The sequence below is a fragment of the Polypterus senegalus genome, chromosome 11 (genome assembly GCF_016835505.1).
Source record: "Polypterus senegalus isolate Bchr_013 chromosome 11, ASM1683550v1, whole genome shotgun sequence".
NCBI classification, from domain to species: domain Eukaryota; kingdom Metazoa; phylum Chordata; class Cladistia; order Polypteriformes; family Polypteridae; genus Polypterus; species Polypterus senegalus.
This window is the reverse complement of record NC_053164.1, coordinates 141,123,166-141,138,755: the sequence shown is the minus strand read 5'-3', so window position 1 is coordinate 141,138,755 and position 15,590 is coordinate 141,123,166.

The window sequence follows — 15,590 nt, the reverse complement described above, 5'->3', positions numbered from 1 at the left end:
ACACGGTTTAAATTTTAAAAGCTAAACTGAGGTAAGTATACACTCACATGGTTAAATCTTTGATATTTACATCCTTAATTTGTGCAAAACTGTGAAGGCAATCATATTGTTGTTCTTGGCAAACGTCTTCCAAGCAGTTAAGATTCATCCTGGAAGATTTCAAGCAGATGTCCCATGATCAAACCATAAACTAAAGGAAAAGTTCACAGTCACACATTCGTTTGTCACCTGAATTTGTGAATTTAAATAAAACATTTTTTATATATTAAAAGAACGCCATTTCTAGTCTTGTGCTTTAAAGTGCTGTATACAGGATATCATTCTAAGTATGAAAAAATCATGTCTTGAGACTGCAGACATTTTATAAAACAACATATCCAGATTTTTTGGGGGTGAGGAAATTGTGAAGTTGTTCCATTTTTGAAAGAAGTCCAGCTATGTTCTTTGCCACACTGCCTGTCTCCTTTCACTCCCACTGCCATGGCTTCCAGTAGCTTGTTTTGTGAGTGCTACAGTTGTTGGTTGTGAGATTGATTCAAGCACATAAACTTTAGACAAATATGAAGTAATTTTATATCAGTGATATGTCTACAAGCACAATTAACCTCATCCCTGAAGCCTGTTGTAATTTGAGGGTTTTTTACACTTTTTTGTAATTTTAAGAAAATTTTATGCTCCTTCAATATACAGTATTTTGTAGTTATGATGGTGATGTCACCTGGTCACATGGGCACTACTGTTTCATTCTAGAATTGTATGGCAGTGGCTGTGTTGTTTATACCGATGATGTCTATTGCTACACATATGATTAGATATCACTGTGGTGTATGACTTCATCAAACACTGTATTTAAAAGAGTAAGGAGTTCATCCATATATTGGTTTCACTTAGGAAATAAATCAAATGTCTTTTATAGTTTAGTTGGTGAAAATGACATCTAGACAGTTGAGGATTTTTTTTGCTTTATCCCTTTCAAATTCAATTTTTGTTTTAGTGTATTGAGCTTTTGATGATGAATGCATTTGCCTATCCCTGACCTCACCTCTGTTTCGTTCAGACTTTTGACACCTCCTTCCAGGAAAACTTCAGCTCAAACCTTTATCATCCACAGTGACTTTGGTACCCGTTTCTTGATAGTCAACCTGTGTTCTCATGTTTCCTTACTATAAGAATCCTGCTTGCTGCTTTGACTTTGATTGTCTTTTGTCCAGTTTAGTGCCATCTCCTAATGGTGCTGTCTCCTTTGAGGTCATAACACGTACTGCATCTGCACAAGACAGAATATACTGATAAGGAGTTCCAGAAGGCTGAAAATGAAAATGAAAAAAAAAAAAACAGGGATACAGAATTGTGGAGACAAAAGAAGAAAAATATGCAGTCTGAAGCTAGAGCAAGGATCCGGACTAATGGTAATATGAACTGAAGGCATCACGCTCACCATAAGGGATCCATGCAAACCGCAAACACAGATTTTTTTTTAACTAATAAGAACTTCTCTTAAGAACACAATTTCCTAAGAAAGACAAATCTATAATTGATTGTGAAAAAAATAAGAGACTTGAAAAATACCAATGTTATTGTTTAATAGAATAAGATTTTTAAAATAAATTAAAAAAAAAAAAAAAGCCTCATATTTTTGCATCAATTTGTTTTGCTTGTTCTGGAGCACTGAACGTTTAAATGTTATTTAAACAAGCATGTTATTGAAGCTTTTTGCACTGAAACAGAGTTGTGAAGATGTGTTGAGAGGGCAGCAAAATTCCATGATGATTGAGAGGTGTGTTTTGTGTGCAATGGTGCAACATACCAGACGTCTCCAGACTACAGTACTATGGCAACTATGGGCAGCTAGAGTGAAAACTAAGGTTTACTCGACTTTCTTTTCTTTCTTTTTTTTTGTAATTAACCACTGCTTTGAATTGCCTGAGTGTTTGTGGGAGAAACCTAGTAAAGCATTCAGTTTAGATAAGAAAAGCTGAGACAAAGGAAAAATCTTACTACTCCGACAGAGGCCGTGTACTGTAAATGACCCTCTAAAAATAAAAACCCTTCCATGTACAGTCAGTCCTTAATTATGGAGTGTTCATCAACAATGAGTCTGACATGCAAAAGGTTAAGATATAAACAGAGTAAAATATATGGAGACAGCAGAACATAATGACATAAGGAACTAAGCAGAGGAGCCGAGGGGGTCAGTAGTTTAGCCTTTGTATAGCTAAGCTGAAGTTTCAAAGAAACTGAAAAAAGAAGAAGAAATTGCTCCAAGAAAATAGAGTGTGCTTCTGAAGATCAATAAGTCCTACTTTTTATCTAGTGAATCATAAGGAGAGAAACTTAAAACAGAATGAAGGAAGCAAAAGCTAAGAGAGCAATGAGGTACAAGATGGACAAGCCGGAATGTTAAGAGAAATGCAAAGAGTAATGTGACGTCTATCCATCAATAGTGACATGAACAGCTATAGTTTGGCAAGTATTTCATTTGTGTTTTATTTGCTGTATTTCACAAGTATAAGTTGATTTATACTCTCCCTTTCTTTCAGCCTCATTTCACTAAATAATTAAAGGAAAAAGATAACACAAACATGCAATATATAGTTTAAAAAATTACAGCATGCAAGGCAGCCTACATAGAAATGAACCCAAAGTCACACTGAGCACTGTCTATAAAGGTGACCCTGGGCATCCCTCGCAGTTATAATTGCAGCTTCCTAGAGATGTGTAACCCAAGGAGCTGGAAGCAGGAAGACATCTCCATATTGACTGGAACATACCTCTGAGGAATTTTAGAAAGCAATCAAATCCTTGTGATTTTGAAAAATCAATGGGTATACTGTATAAATAGGAAAGACAGTCAATTAAAAACTGCAACACAGAAAAATGAAAAGCAACTGAAAGAAGACCAGATAACAGCATAAATGAAATTGGTTTTCAGATTTTTATTTAAACCTTTTAAGACATGTTTTTTGTTTGGATTTTTTCATAAAAGAACAATCAGCACAACAATAATTTCTCCTGTATGTTCTAATTAGACATACGTCCTAATACTTGATGTTGTCAGTGTACAAGTGCTGCTTTCTTCAGAGTTTTCTTAACAGAAAAATCCCCATAGCCATTACATAAAGTGTTTCAGTGTTACTCTCTAGCAGTTTAATCCAACTAGATTTCTTATTGGACCATACTGTACATTCCATTGAAAACAATTCCAGTTCTTTTTAAAAGCATCCACTCCTGTTTCTTTCACATTTTATGAAATATTTATATTGATATATTGTATCTATTATTTAAAATAATGATGTATTTGCTATTGACTGATAGCAGAGCTACTTCATACTGGTTGCTGGCTAAGGAACTTTCTTTGTAGAGTTTATTGTGTGTTTCTTCCAAGGACTGCTGTTTTCTCTTTCAGTTCATAGGCCATGTTATAAAATTACAAATTAATCTTGTGGATCTTGTTCTGTGCATGTAAAATACTGGTACCCTGACCACAATTTGTAACATAACACTAATGGAATTCTACGTTGAGTTTCTACATTTCTTTTGTTATTTCAGCCATGTACTTAAATCAGCAACCATATAAAACTGAAAAGTTGTTTAGAAATTGAATGGATAGATTTATTAAAATAAGATTATGGTCCATTTAGTGTACATGTATTTCAAACAATTGTACTTCTGTTTTCCTTCTCTAAATAAAATCTTTGCTGTTTTATTTAATGTTCCTATATATGTGAGGTTCCCATAGTCTAAGGTGAGTTATTCAGAAAGGTATTTTTCTCCATTAAGAAGTTCCTTCCATACTATTGATGCTTACTATCCCAGATCATGACTCTTCAAGCCCTGTATGAGGCTTTGGCTTTGCAGAGGAGCACCTTCACTAACCAGTGGAGACAACTGCATTGCTCCAAGGAGCACTATATATAGTCTATGATCATTTATACCCTCAGGCTTTATAGTGAGGCACCCCACTGCTGAGGTGGTATTGTATTTGGTTGTGCTGAATGGTACTGAGGGTCTAGCAGACATTTTAACAGACAATGGTACCATGTGTAATATGTTGTGCCAATCACTGGCATCCTTTACTGTAAAATTGTAACCTTTATGGTTCATATGTGCAAGTCTAATCAATCAACACTTACTAAATACCTTCACTTTGTTATTCTACTCATAGATAACTCTTAATATATGTATATTCATGTCTTTTTTGTCTGCTGCTTTAACCATGCAATTTCCTTTATGATTAAGAAAGTTTCCATCTATCACTATAACCCACCTAGTTTCACTCCAGTTTATAACCTAAGTCTCCCACTATATTTTATGAACACAGTTAAACTGATCAAAGTCAAAACTCCTAAACTCAATAAACAGCAGTTATTTGGAAGGTCGGTAAAGACAAATTGTAAGAAACACACACCTTTTGTTATCAGGATGTCCACTTTCACATATTGCTTGGTACTGACTACAGCCATTTCACTGGTACTGGTTATTTAGCAGCTGTATGATCAGAGCCTTGTACGTATTTAAACAGTGCCAGCCCATCTTTTGGGTCTATACCAGTACATCCATTTTTTGCCTACTTGCTAAGTTTGTTTCATATTTTCTGTTTTTGATTTGTGCTTCTTTATGGATTCTTCTGCAGTTTGTATTTTACTCCTCTGTTTTTTCTTGTATACCCAACAGCCTGCCTATTTTGACCAATTAGTTGCCTGATTAAATAAAAGCCTTGTTCACTATGATCTCTATTTATATTGCAAAAAAACGAAACAATAAGATTTACGTGGTAGCATTTTTTTTACATCCGAGATGCAGAAACAGCAACTGATCAGCCTTTCAGTTAAATCTGGCCAGAGACTCCAAATAACGGACAAATGCCTAGTATCATGTGATTCAAAGCACAACTCAAAGTGGTAATGTCAGATTAGAATGGAACAAGGACCAGCAAGACAAACAAGAAAAGGGCTTTTAATATAGTTACAGAATCAGTGTAACTTTTACCATTGTTTGGATTCAGTTACTTTTTCAGACTGTCTCTACTTACGCTCACATCATTTTATGACAGTGCAGAAGAAAAACACCACCACTGCTGTCACCCCCTGTATCATCAGACATGCAGACTGAAATTAACCAGCTGCTGTCAATGCTTCTGTTCTCCGGATCCCTGTAATTTGCTGCAAATGTTTCTCCAAATTGCACGTTTCTAGAGCGTGTGACATAGCATCCAAGGTCAAAAACTGGAAACTACAAGGTGGCTTGGTGACCTTCCACCAATCTGCTTCAGTTGTTGTTCTTGAATACACAGTTAATTGTGTGATTTTCACTTGTGTACACTGTAATGCTAAAAATGGCAGATCCCAAAAACACAACAACATGTTTAGTGACTATTATTAAGTTGTTTCCCACCACATTTTCTTCTGCAACTTTCCAAGATCTTTGGCATCCTTCAGAAAAAGAGCCATTCTTCTAATATTATCCCCATCCCTTCAACCACTTTGTTGGTGCCTTCTCCTTCATCTCTATTACCCACCAATTCTCTGTCAGTTGCCCCACACCCCCAATCCACCTTAGCCTTTCTCCTCACCAGATGATTTATGCTCACAATTTAAATCTTTAAACTCTGCACTCATCATCTCTTCTGTCAGCCTTTTATAACAGTGCTTTGTGTTTTGTCTTCACCAGTCATGTCTCACCCCTATACACAATGCAACTCCTTACACAGCTTGTATAAATATTTCCCTTTAAGTCCCCTCTGAACTGGCAGACGGCCCAAGTTATAATGCTGGCAGCAATGTACACAATCATATATTGCTTGGTTGCTCACTTCATTACAGACGACTGTGACAAAAACTAAACACATCGCCAGCGCAGATCTTTCAGCTTGGATTCAAAGACCTCAGGTAGTGGAATGTTTGCAAAAGCACTCCATACCTACCTGTGAGTCAAATTTTCCGAGCTTTGAATTTTGGGACTCTGGCCAGGAACACTCCATCCCTCTTCGTTTAAAGGTTTAAATCTTTCAACACAGAAAAAAAGGAAAATTACATTTCTGGGGTGTACATCTCTGCACATACATCGATTGACTTTCTCAAAGTGTAATCATTATTAATACAAGATAATATATTGCAAATTGCAAATAAAAAAATGACAGAATTAATTCAATTTCCAAAAAGTCTGTTCTTGTAAGCTTTCCATGTTCAGTTTCTTTTTATTATTTGAGCCTGTGCCATTTATAAATATTATTCTTTCCTGCTATATTGTATATACAGCACCACCTTGTAAAACACATCACATTTTGTCCTTGTGTAAAGCCGTGTGCCACAGCAGTCATTATCAAAGTCCACTTTGTTCACTCACAATTTGATGCTGATTTTGCCTGTTTCCATGGGAACTTGAACATTTTTTTTCTTTCATGATTGAGCAGTAAACTGCACTTTCATTGTGGCTTACAAAAATACCATGATTTCAGGGTTTACTGGAACAAAACAATGTGGTTCTACAGTTTACTTTCAGAACTGTTATGGTTAGGGTTACTCATTCAGCTCTCTCAATCCTGACATAATCTTATATAGAAAATAAAAACACAATTATTAACATTAAAAATTATAGTGCCTCAGCCACCAATATCATTTTTTGTTTTCCTAAGCCATGTGCCCTTTAATAGACAAAACAGACTAGTAGTCAAAGTGCATTCCTAAGTAGATACAGAAGATCTTTTAGGTAAGTCTGTGACTCTATGTCCATCCATCAAATTTGTCAGTACAGTTTAATGTGTAAGTTGCAGCCCTGCATAAAACATCTAGTTTATACCACTGATGGATTGTATGATATTTTGATTTCCATTAGTATCACTAATGATAACTGGAATGAAAATAAAAGTTATTTTACTTTATCTGAGATTAAGTTTGACTATCCTCATGTTTTCTTAACAATAAGCATTCAGGTCAGGTTTATTTGCCATTATAATCTGACCCAGTATGATTGGGTATTGTTTGTTTGAGCGAGTGTGTGTGTGCTACAACAGACTGGTACCACCTTTAGGAGTGGTTGCAGCCTTGCACTGGAAGCTGTAAAGAACATCAAAGTGATGTACATTAGGTCTTTTGCATCGGCCTGTTTTAAACTTTTACTTCTCTAGTTTTCAAGGCTGTCAAGGTTCCCAAACTAATTTCTTAACATTGCTTGAGTGACACAGAGGCATTAAATCATTCAAAAGCTCTAAGCATTCAGAGACTCCATAAATGAAATGGAGAAATATGTGGTATGCACTGTATAATATCATAAGCAAAGGAGGAATTAAAAAATAAATTACCAAGAATTATATTTGAACATATTCAAACATACTATATACTGTATCTTCCAAAAACCCATGTTTGCTTTATCAAGTACTTCATGGTTCCATAATTAGGAAAAAACATCAGTCCGATATATTAGAACTATCATGTAACTAAGCACTTTTCTGTATTATAATATGGGCATTTTTTTTTTTTTTACCAAGGATTAATATTACTCACAGGCAGTGTGCTGTAGTGGTCAAGGCTTTGGACTTCAAACCCTGAGGTTGCAGGTTCAGATACTGCTACTGACATTGTAACCAGGAGCAAGTCGCTTTAACTGCCTGTGCTCCAAATGGAAAAACAAAAGTAATGTAACCAATTGTATTTCAAATGTTGAAAGTCGACTTGGATAAAGGCTTGATTCAAATAATAATATTATTAGGTGACTGGAGCTGCTCACTTTTAAACATGCAATACACAATTACACAGGAGTAAAGCATTCCGATCATTGAAAAAAACAAACTTTTGCAGCAAACATTATAGCTTTGAAATTAAATGGGTGGAAACAATGTGACATTTGGTATATATTATTATTATTAGTTGTTTACGATTTTCATTTGTTGCTGAACTGGCATTAGCGTGTATGTGTATGTGTGTGGTGTGTAGTGTTATGAGCAGCAATGACGTTTACAGACTACACATTTAGGTGGTCCATGCAATGAATTTAATGCTTTTACTTTTGGATTTATTTTCTCAAGTACTTGACAATTAAGTTTAAACTTATGTCATCTGTCCCAAATTGTGTTGAATCAGAGGACATGACTTCGGCCTCAACTTCTCTCTCTCTCTCTCTCTCACTTTTTGCTTCTAGCAAAGCAATACCAACGATTACAGCCATCACGCCCTGCACCCTCCCTGGAACTTTATGGTGCACTTGCTAACTAGTGAGCTTTGTATCTTCCTTGAGCTTCACCAAACTTTCTCCTTCCACTTCATTTTAGAATGCCAATGCCAAATGTGATTACATCGCTTTTTTTCTGTCCAGAACACCACTTCCTTTTCAGGCATTCATCTGCCCGGTTTGTTAGTGTTGTTGTTCATGTACCCATCAACAGCTTTTGTGCTGTCCATCGTTTGCATAAAGCCACCTCTAAGCACCATGCAGTGCATGTACTTTAGCTTCATTTTAATAAATATCAACAAATAAAAAATGTATCAACAAATAAAAACACAGGCTGGCTAATTTTATTTTTTCCATAACGTCACCAAATTTCAATGAAGTCAGTTAAAGCATTTTTGAGATCTGGAGTATTACACTTTCGTATTGAAGGTTTTTTTATCCCATAAATCTTGTTATTTTGAACTGCCATCTATTGCCTTTTCATCTCTGGCAGAACATAATCTAGGATCTTTAAAATGTCAGCCCCCGAGATGGAATGTCTGCATCATTAAATTCACTTGATAGGCTCAGGGCAGTAACATTTTGGTTTTAATTTATTCATTGGCTGTAGAAAATGTTATTAGCACTGCCCTATTACAGATGTTAAACCTTCATAAACCCTAATTCTCTTAATAAATGAACCTAGAGTGCAATTGGTTTGGGTCTACTATAACATATCACACCTCCCATTATACTACAAGTGGCATTTGTTCATCAAGAAATAATAACCTTTGCAATGCAATCACCTACTCTTCATCTTATACTTGCCATGGTTAAAGAAACATAATCCAATCACTGACTGGCAGAACAAAAATAATGAGTGTGTTTACATGCACACACAATGCCGGTATAAGGCAAGAAACCTGGTTAAGGCAGAAATCTGGTTTCTTAAAAATCAATGTTTACATGGAGAAGGATGCTTCTAGAATTCATGTCATTAAACTGATCAAAAGAAGAGTTAAATGTCCTCATGGTTTGCAGAGCATCTGAAAACAAGCATGAAGCCTGTGACATATATTTAGTGATTTCTAAAATATCAAGACAGATTATTTCAACCAGGAAAAGGAAGAAGGCAATCACCTGAGTGTTTGCTTCAGAAAGTGTATCTTATGGATGCTTCTACCTGTGGCTGCTGAAAGTGTATGAGCAAAGCTAACACATGAATAGGTGTACAGAATGGAACGGACATGTGCAGATTACAAAATTCTTAACTGTAACCCAGTTAAAATGGCCAAATAACTGGTTTACTCACATAGAAACAAACCTATGTGCGTTAACCTGTTTTTTCAGTGTCCAACAATCTAGTTTTTCCAACCAGAATAATTACATACATGGCATTTTAGAAACCAGGCTTCTGTGAATAACCAGGTTATTAAAGCTCAAGTATATGCACTCAATGTATGATGGAGTCACTTTTGTGAATGTACCCAGTGGAAAGACAAGAAACAAGAAACTAGAGCTATAGAACGATACATTCAAAAAATGTACAGAGTGAGTTTATGAAAATTTCCAGTAATCTGATTGGTGCTGGATTTTTTTTTCTTTATTTTGAGAAAAAAAGATGGGAGATTAAGTCATTGTATTGATTAGTGAGAGTTAAACAGTAAAAATATAATGATCCTCTCCTCCTCGTCTCTTCCTTATTCAATCAAGGAACTGGTTTTATTATTTTCACAAAATTAGATTTATGTAACACATATAATCTCATTTGAATTATAGAGGGAGATGAGTGGACAACAATCTTCAATACCACTAATGAGCATTACAAATATCGGGTAATACTATACCTTGTGGATTAGCAAATGTACCTGTGCTCTTCAGTTTTTCATCAATTACATTTTTTGTAATTTGTCAGGTATTTATATACTCAACCAGTTACGGTGCACTGTACGTTACACTTGACTTGAGCAGTCATAGTTTTCATACTCTTTCTCTGTACATTTAGCATTCATTTGCTTAGACATTGATGTGCTTACTGCTTCTTGAGCAGTTCTTCTTTTCTCCACCCTAGCAACCTGCTTCTTCTCTTCTTTCTTTGGCATTTTTTGGTGTTAAAACTGATTAAGTCAGTCTTTGTGTTGCAATTACTTAGTACATTTTCTTTAATTTTTCACTTAAACTGGCACTTAAATCTTCAATCTGCCTCAAGAATGATTTAAGATATGAAGAGGTAGGGGAAGTGACGGTGAAAGTGGTAGGGATGAGAACGGCGCCCGTACACATGCGCTGCACGGCCGCCCTGCTGGCTGCTGCCAAGAGTTGATTCTACAATAAAATAAAAATAAAAGGAGGAATAACCTTGGAGTTCAATCATCACCCCCAATATAGATAGTAGACATCACATAGTATATGTGTACCAAATTTCAGGTCAATAGGTCAAACAGTTTGCAAGCTACAGGTGATTTAAAATCCTGGACAGACAAACGGACAGCCACGGTAGCATCTATATATATATATAATTCACTAAGGCAAGACAACCATGAAAAGCACGGCGGAAGGGGCGTGGATTCACTAAGCCGCCGACAAGTGAGACACCTATGGCGCACGCAGGAAGGAGCCACGCCCACCAACTCCAAGACCATTATATATGACGACAACTCGCAGGGCCACGCCCACCAAGTCGGACGCGAGGACACAGAAAAAGTGGCGTCATTTATATTCGTCTGTCGTGGAGGCCACATGCGGTGCAGGTCAGGTTAATGCCATGTTCATGTCATGCACTTCCGAGCTACGTTGACTGTTCATATCTATATATATATAATTCACTAAGGCAAGACAACCATGAAAAGCACGCGTCTTCATGCGTCTTCTTAGATGCTCCTGCAGGAACACGGAAGAAGTTTTCCTGCCCACCAACACTCCTTTTTCACCGGCCCGCGTCTACCCTCGCTCTCTACGCATTCACACTGCCTACCCATGTGCCCTGACGCAAAAACTCACCGACCACCCAGTTAGCCCCTTTCGTCTGTGCAAGGAGTCCACATGCACGTCTAAGCCACGTTGACTTTTCATTATTCTTTTCGGTTTCCACACCAACCGCGTACACCATGAAAAACCATGCAAAAGGAACAACGAAGCCCCGCCCACAAACTCTACCCCTCCTCCCATGTGCTCAGGAACGCACCTCAGACCACTGCCCGCCAAATCAAACAGCTCATCAAACACATACTCACTCGCTTTGGTCTGTGCTGCGGTCCAAACCCAGCTGTGAGCCACGTTGACTATTCTTTTGCCCTCCATGGCTGCCGCTTCAAATGTATTTCATGGAAACAACACTTCTTTCAATGTTATAGAAATTCCTGCTTCAGGTAACTGTTTGTTTCTGTCAGTCGGGTTTTTTTGGAGAAATGTCATTGACGAAACTGTTGCTCATAGCAAACTGTTTTACAGTTACATACAGCAATTCGCATCTGCGACAAACATGCGTCTTCTTAGATGCTACTGCACTTTGTACACACACCCCGTCCCCGCCGTGGTCGGGTGTCTTGGTGGATTATATATAGAAAGACAGCCAAAACCGCACAGAGCAATGAAAAGTCTACGTGAGTCACAGGTGGGGTTACCACTTTTAATACAAACAAATAAGTTTACGCATACTGCAGCGGGGGTCACATTCCTTGGGGGCCAAGACCACTGAACGCGCAATTTCATTCTCAAATACGGGACGATTCCGTATTTTAAACGACGGGTGGCAACCCTAGCCTCACAGGTGCATCTGCACTGTACAAAGACGACAACGTCTCGAGTGACGAGTTGGAGGTGGGCACTTGAGCAGGCGGTGTATACTGAACGAGAAATCAGCAGACTAGCATGACGGAGGGAGCGGAGTGGATGTCGTTCTCCTCTCCTCCCGTTCCACCCTCCGCGCCTGTGCGGATCGTTCCGTGCATTGATTAAAACCCAATGAAGAAAGCAGTCTTTAAAAACCAATAAGCTCTGTGCCTTTGTTTCATTACCGTCTCACCTGATTCACCAATGCAGGCACCGCAACAGGCGATCCGGCGTCGTCATTCCCATGACCCGCCGGGCAGCCAACCGGGTAACCAAAGTCTTTGGGTTCAGGGGGGGAGTATGGTTACAAAGCTGAAACTTAAAGGAATTGACGGAAGGGCACCACCAGATGTGGAGCCTTTCGCTTCATTTGACTCAACACAGGAAACCTCACCCGGCCCGGACAAGGAGAGGATTGACAGATTGACAGCTCTTTCTCGATTCTGTGGGTGGTGGTGCATGGCAGTTCTTACTTAGTGGAGCGATTTGGATGCTTATTTCCGAAAACGAACGAGACTCCCGCCTGCTAAATAGTTACACGACCCAACAGCGGTCGGCGTCCAAATTCTTAGAGGGACAAGTGGCTTTCAGCCATGTGAGATTGAGCATTAACAGATCTGTGATGCACTTGTATGTCCGGTACTGCACGCGCGCTACACTGAATGGATCAACGTGTGTCTACCCGGCGTGGGTAAGCCGTTGAACCCCATTCGTGATGCAGACCGTGGCTTGCAATTGTTCCCCACGAACGAGAAATTCCCAGTACGTGCGGGTCATACGCTCGCACTGATTACGTTCCTGCCCTTTGTAACCCCCCACTCCCCGGTCGGGTGACTTGGTGGATTATATATAAAAAAGCACCCAGAACCGCAAAGAACAATGAAAAGTCAACGTGGAAACCGACTGAGGCGGTGTTTGGAAAATTAACAGTCAACGTGACTCACAGGTGCGTGTGGACTGTACACAGACAAAAGCGACTCAGGTAGGGAGTTGGGGGCGGGCACATAAGCGGGCAGTGCGTACTGAACGAGCGCCGTTCAACCCCGTCATTCGCTTTGGAAGGAGAAGGCGCACCTCCGGTTTTCAGTCACGGACAATTGTATGTTGCTTCGTAGCGTGCATTGATGCAATGTTACTTTTCTTGGTGGTTTATTAAATTACGGATTTTTCAAATGTTTATTTTTTCCTCTGTGCTTAAAAGTCATTTAAAAAGCGGCCTGATTATGCGGCGTATGCTACGCCGCGGGTTGGCTAGTATTATATACAAAGATATTGATAACAGCCTCATTTTCCCAAAAGACCTAAAATCTCGTACTTCACATATTAAAGAGGTGTTTCAATGTCATGCAAGATAATCATTTATTTGTGAATCTTAAGAAATGTGAATTTCGTAGAAAAATGTTTGATTTTTGGGATATGAAATATCTAGGACAGGTTTAGCTTTGAATCAATCAAAGATTACATCCATCCATCCATCCATTTTCCAACCCGCTGAATCCAAACACAGGGTCACGGGGGTCTGCTGGAGCCAATCCCAGCCAACACAGGGCACAAGGCAGGAACCAATCCTGGGCAGAGTGCCAACCCACCGCAGTCAAAGATTAACTACAACTAAACTGAATTGTACTTTTACCACAGATCATTGATAAGGTGCAGAGATTCATTGATTTTCCAAATTGCTATTGACAAATGTTTAAAAGGTTAAGCCTGTTTGAATAACATTGATCAAGTAGAAAATAAGTACATTGTGGGGAGATCCAAACAAAAGGGAAGATGTAGAAGCTTATGGAAGGAATACTGTATAGTCAAGAAGAAAATGGTGTTCTAATGTGAGTATTAGAGATGAAGATTCCAGGAGAAAGAAGGGCAAGAAGGCTAAAACGCACATGGAAGGTTGAGGTAGAACTGCAGGAGAGGTGTAATAACAGGAAATATAATTCAATGGAAGAGGTGCTCAAGCAGCAAACACCAGAAATGTAAATGACAGAGGGAAAGAAGCAGAAACACAAACGTTGGCTGCTTTTGCTAAGAATAAACACTGTTGAAATTATATTCAAATTAAAACTCTGTGTATTGTCATGTTTTAAAACAGCAACGTCAATAGTAGCATAAACAGCATTTGCCATAATGAGTTGCTCGGCATAATCAACAAGACTTCAATTCATTATCAAATATAAAAATGAATGATATAAAATCAAACACTAGAAATGCAAACAATACAAAAATTGCGAACTAGGATGACTGCTTGAAGAATGTTTGCAGCAAATGCCCTTAAAACTTACTTACAGATCAGATGCATGTGAAGAAGCACATGTAAAGTAACACATTAACAGAAGAAATTCACCATTTTTTGTGTTTCACATCTAGTCCTTGAAGTATGGACAGTACAGTACATTATAATACTGTATATGGAAAGGTGATTGTACAGGTTGTATGAAAAGCAGAGGTGATTAAACCTTGTGAATAAAAGGAAAATGGTTAAGCAGCAATAGCAGGTGACTCTTCAGTCTTTATTGGAACATCAAGACAGATGGAGCCTTGAAAGAGAATCTGAAAGAGTGGAAGGCACTGCCTACATAGCTCTTCACCAAAAGTTATATAAAAGTCATGGAGCAGTGGAAAGGAACATGTTGGAATATATTTAACTCTCTAACATGATTTTTTGGTGGGAGCACCACAGACGAGCATTCAGGAGTCTTGCAGCAAACAGATTTTTAAATAAGATGTGCAATTTTAAAAAGCATTGATTATTACGATTAAAAACAGCAGAAAATATTCAGTATATGAAAGGTTGTTGGGGCATATGAATTTACACAAATAACAGTGTTTGACCACAAACACATTCATTGATATAAGTGGTTTTGGCATCTATGAAAAAGAAACAAAATGAAGGACCAAGTGAATGTTGTGATAGGCAAGGTGGCAGGTGTGATTAGCTTTCCATTGTCCTACTAAATTTTGCTTTTTCATAATATCCTGAAATCATGAATGATTTTCATGAATCTTCTGCCAAAAGGGATTGCAGACGAACTGAAAAGCACAATCGCCCTTTTCCACTGTAAATTAACTTTAAAAATAAAGTAAGGTAATCAATCAAACATTCTTTTGGTTCCAGCTTTGGCTGGGTGGGTGCTGCTGCGTACATGTGGGCCTCTGGATTTTTAAGACACTATATAAGTAAAGAGTTTTCTTCATGCCTTTGGTTTTTAATTCATGCCTCTCAGACTTTGAAAGACCCTGTTAATTACAGCGTTATTTTTTGCAGGTAATTTAAAATTGTATGCCAACTTATATGAAACAACCATTACGAATTTTACATCGTACGTATGTCATCATATTAAAATAAATATCAATATAGCACATGATTCTTCTTGTAACTGTAAATATTTGCAGTACATTGTTACCAGTTAATTCATATATGTGCCGCTGACACCGTCAACTTGCTCCGCTGGAAGGCGACACCTTTCCATTTAGTTTGTAGCCTAAACGCTTTTTTCTTTAGCAAGTGAAACTGTGGAGTAACAGAGAATTGCGTGTTTCACATCGTGTATTTTTTCGGATGTAGCGGGCTCGCGGAGTAAATGTTGGGAATTGACGCATTAAAGTTCCGAGAC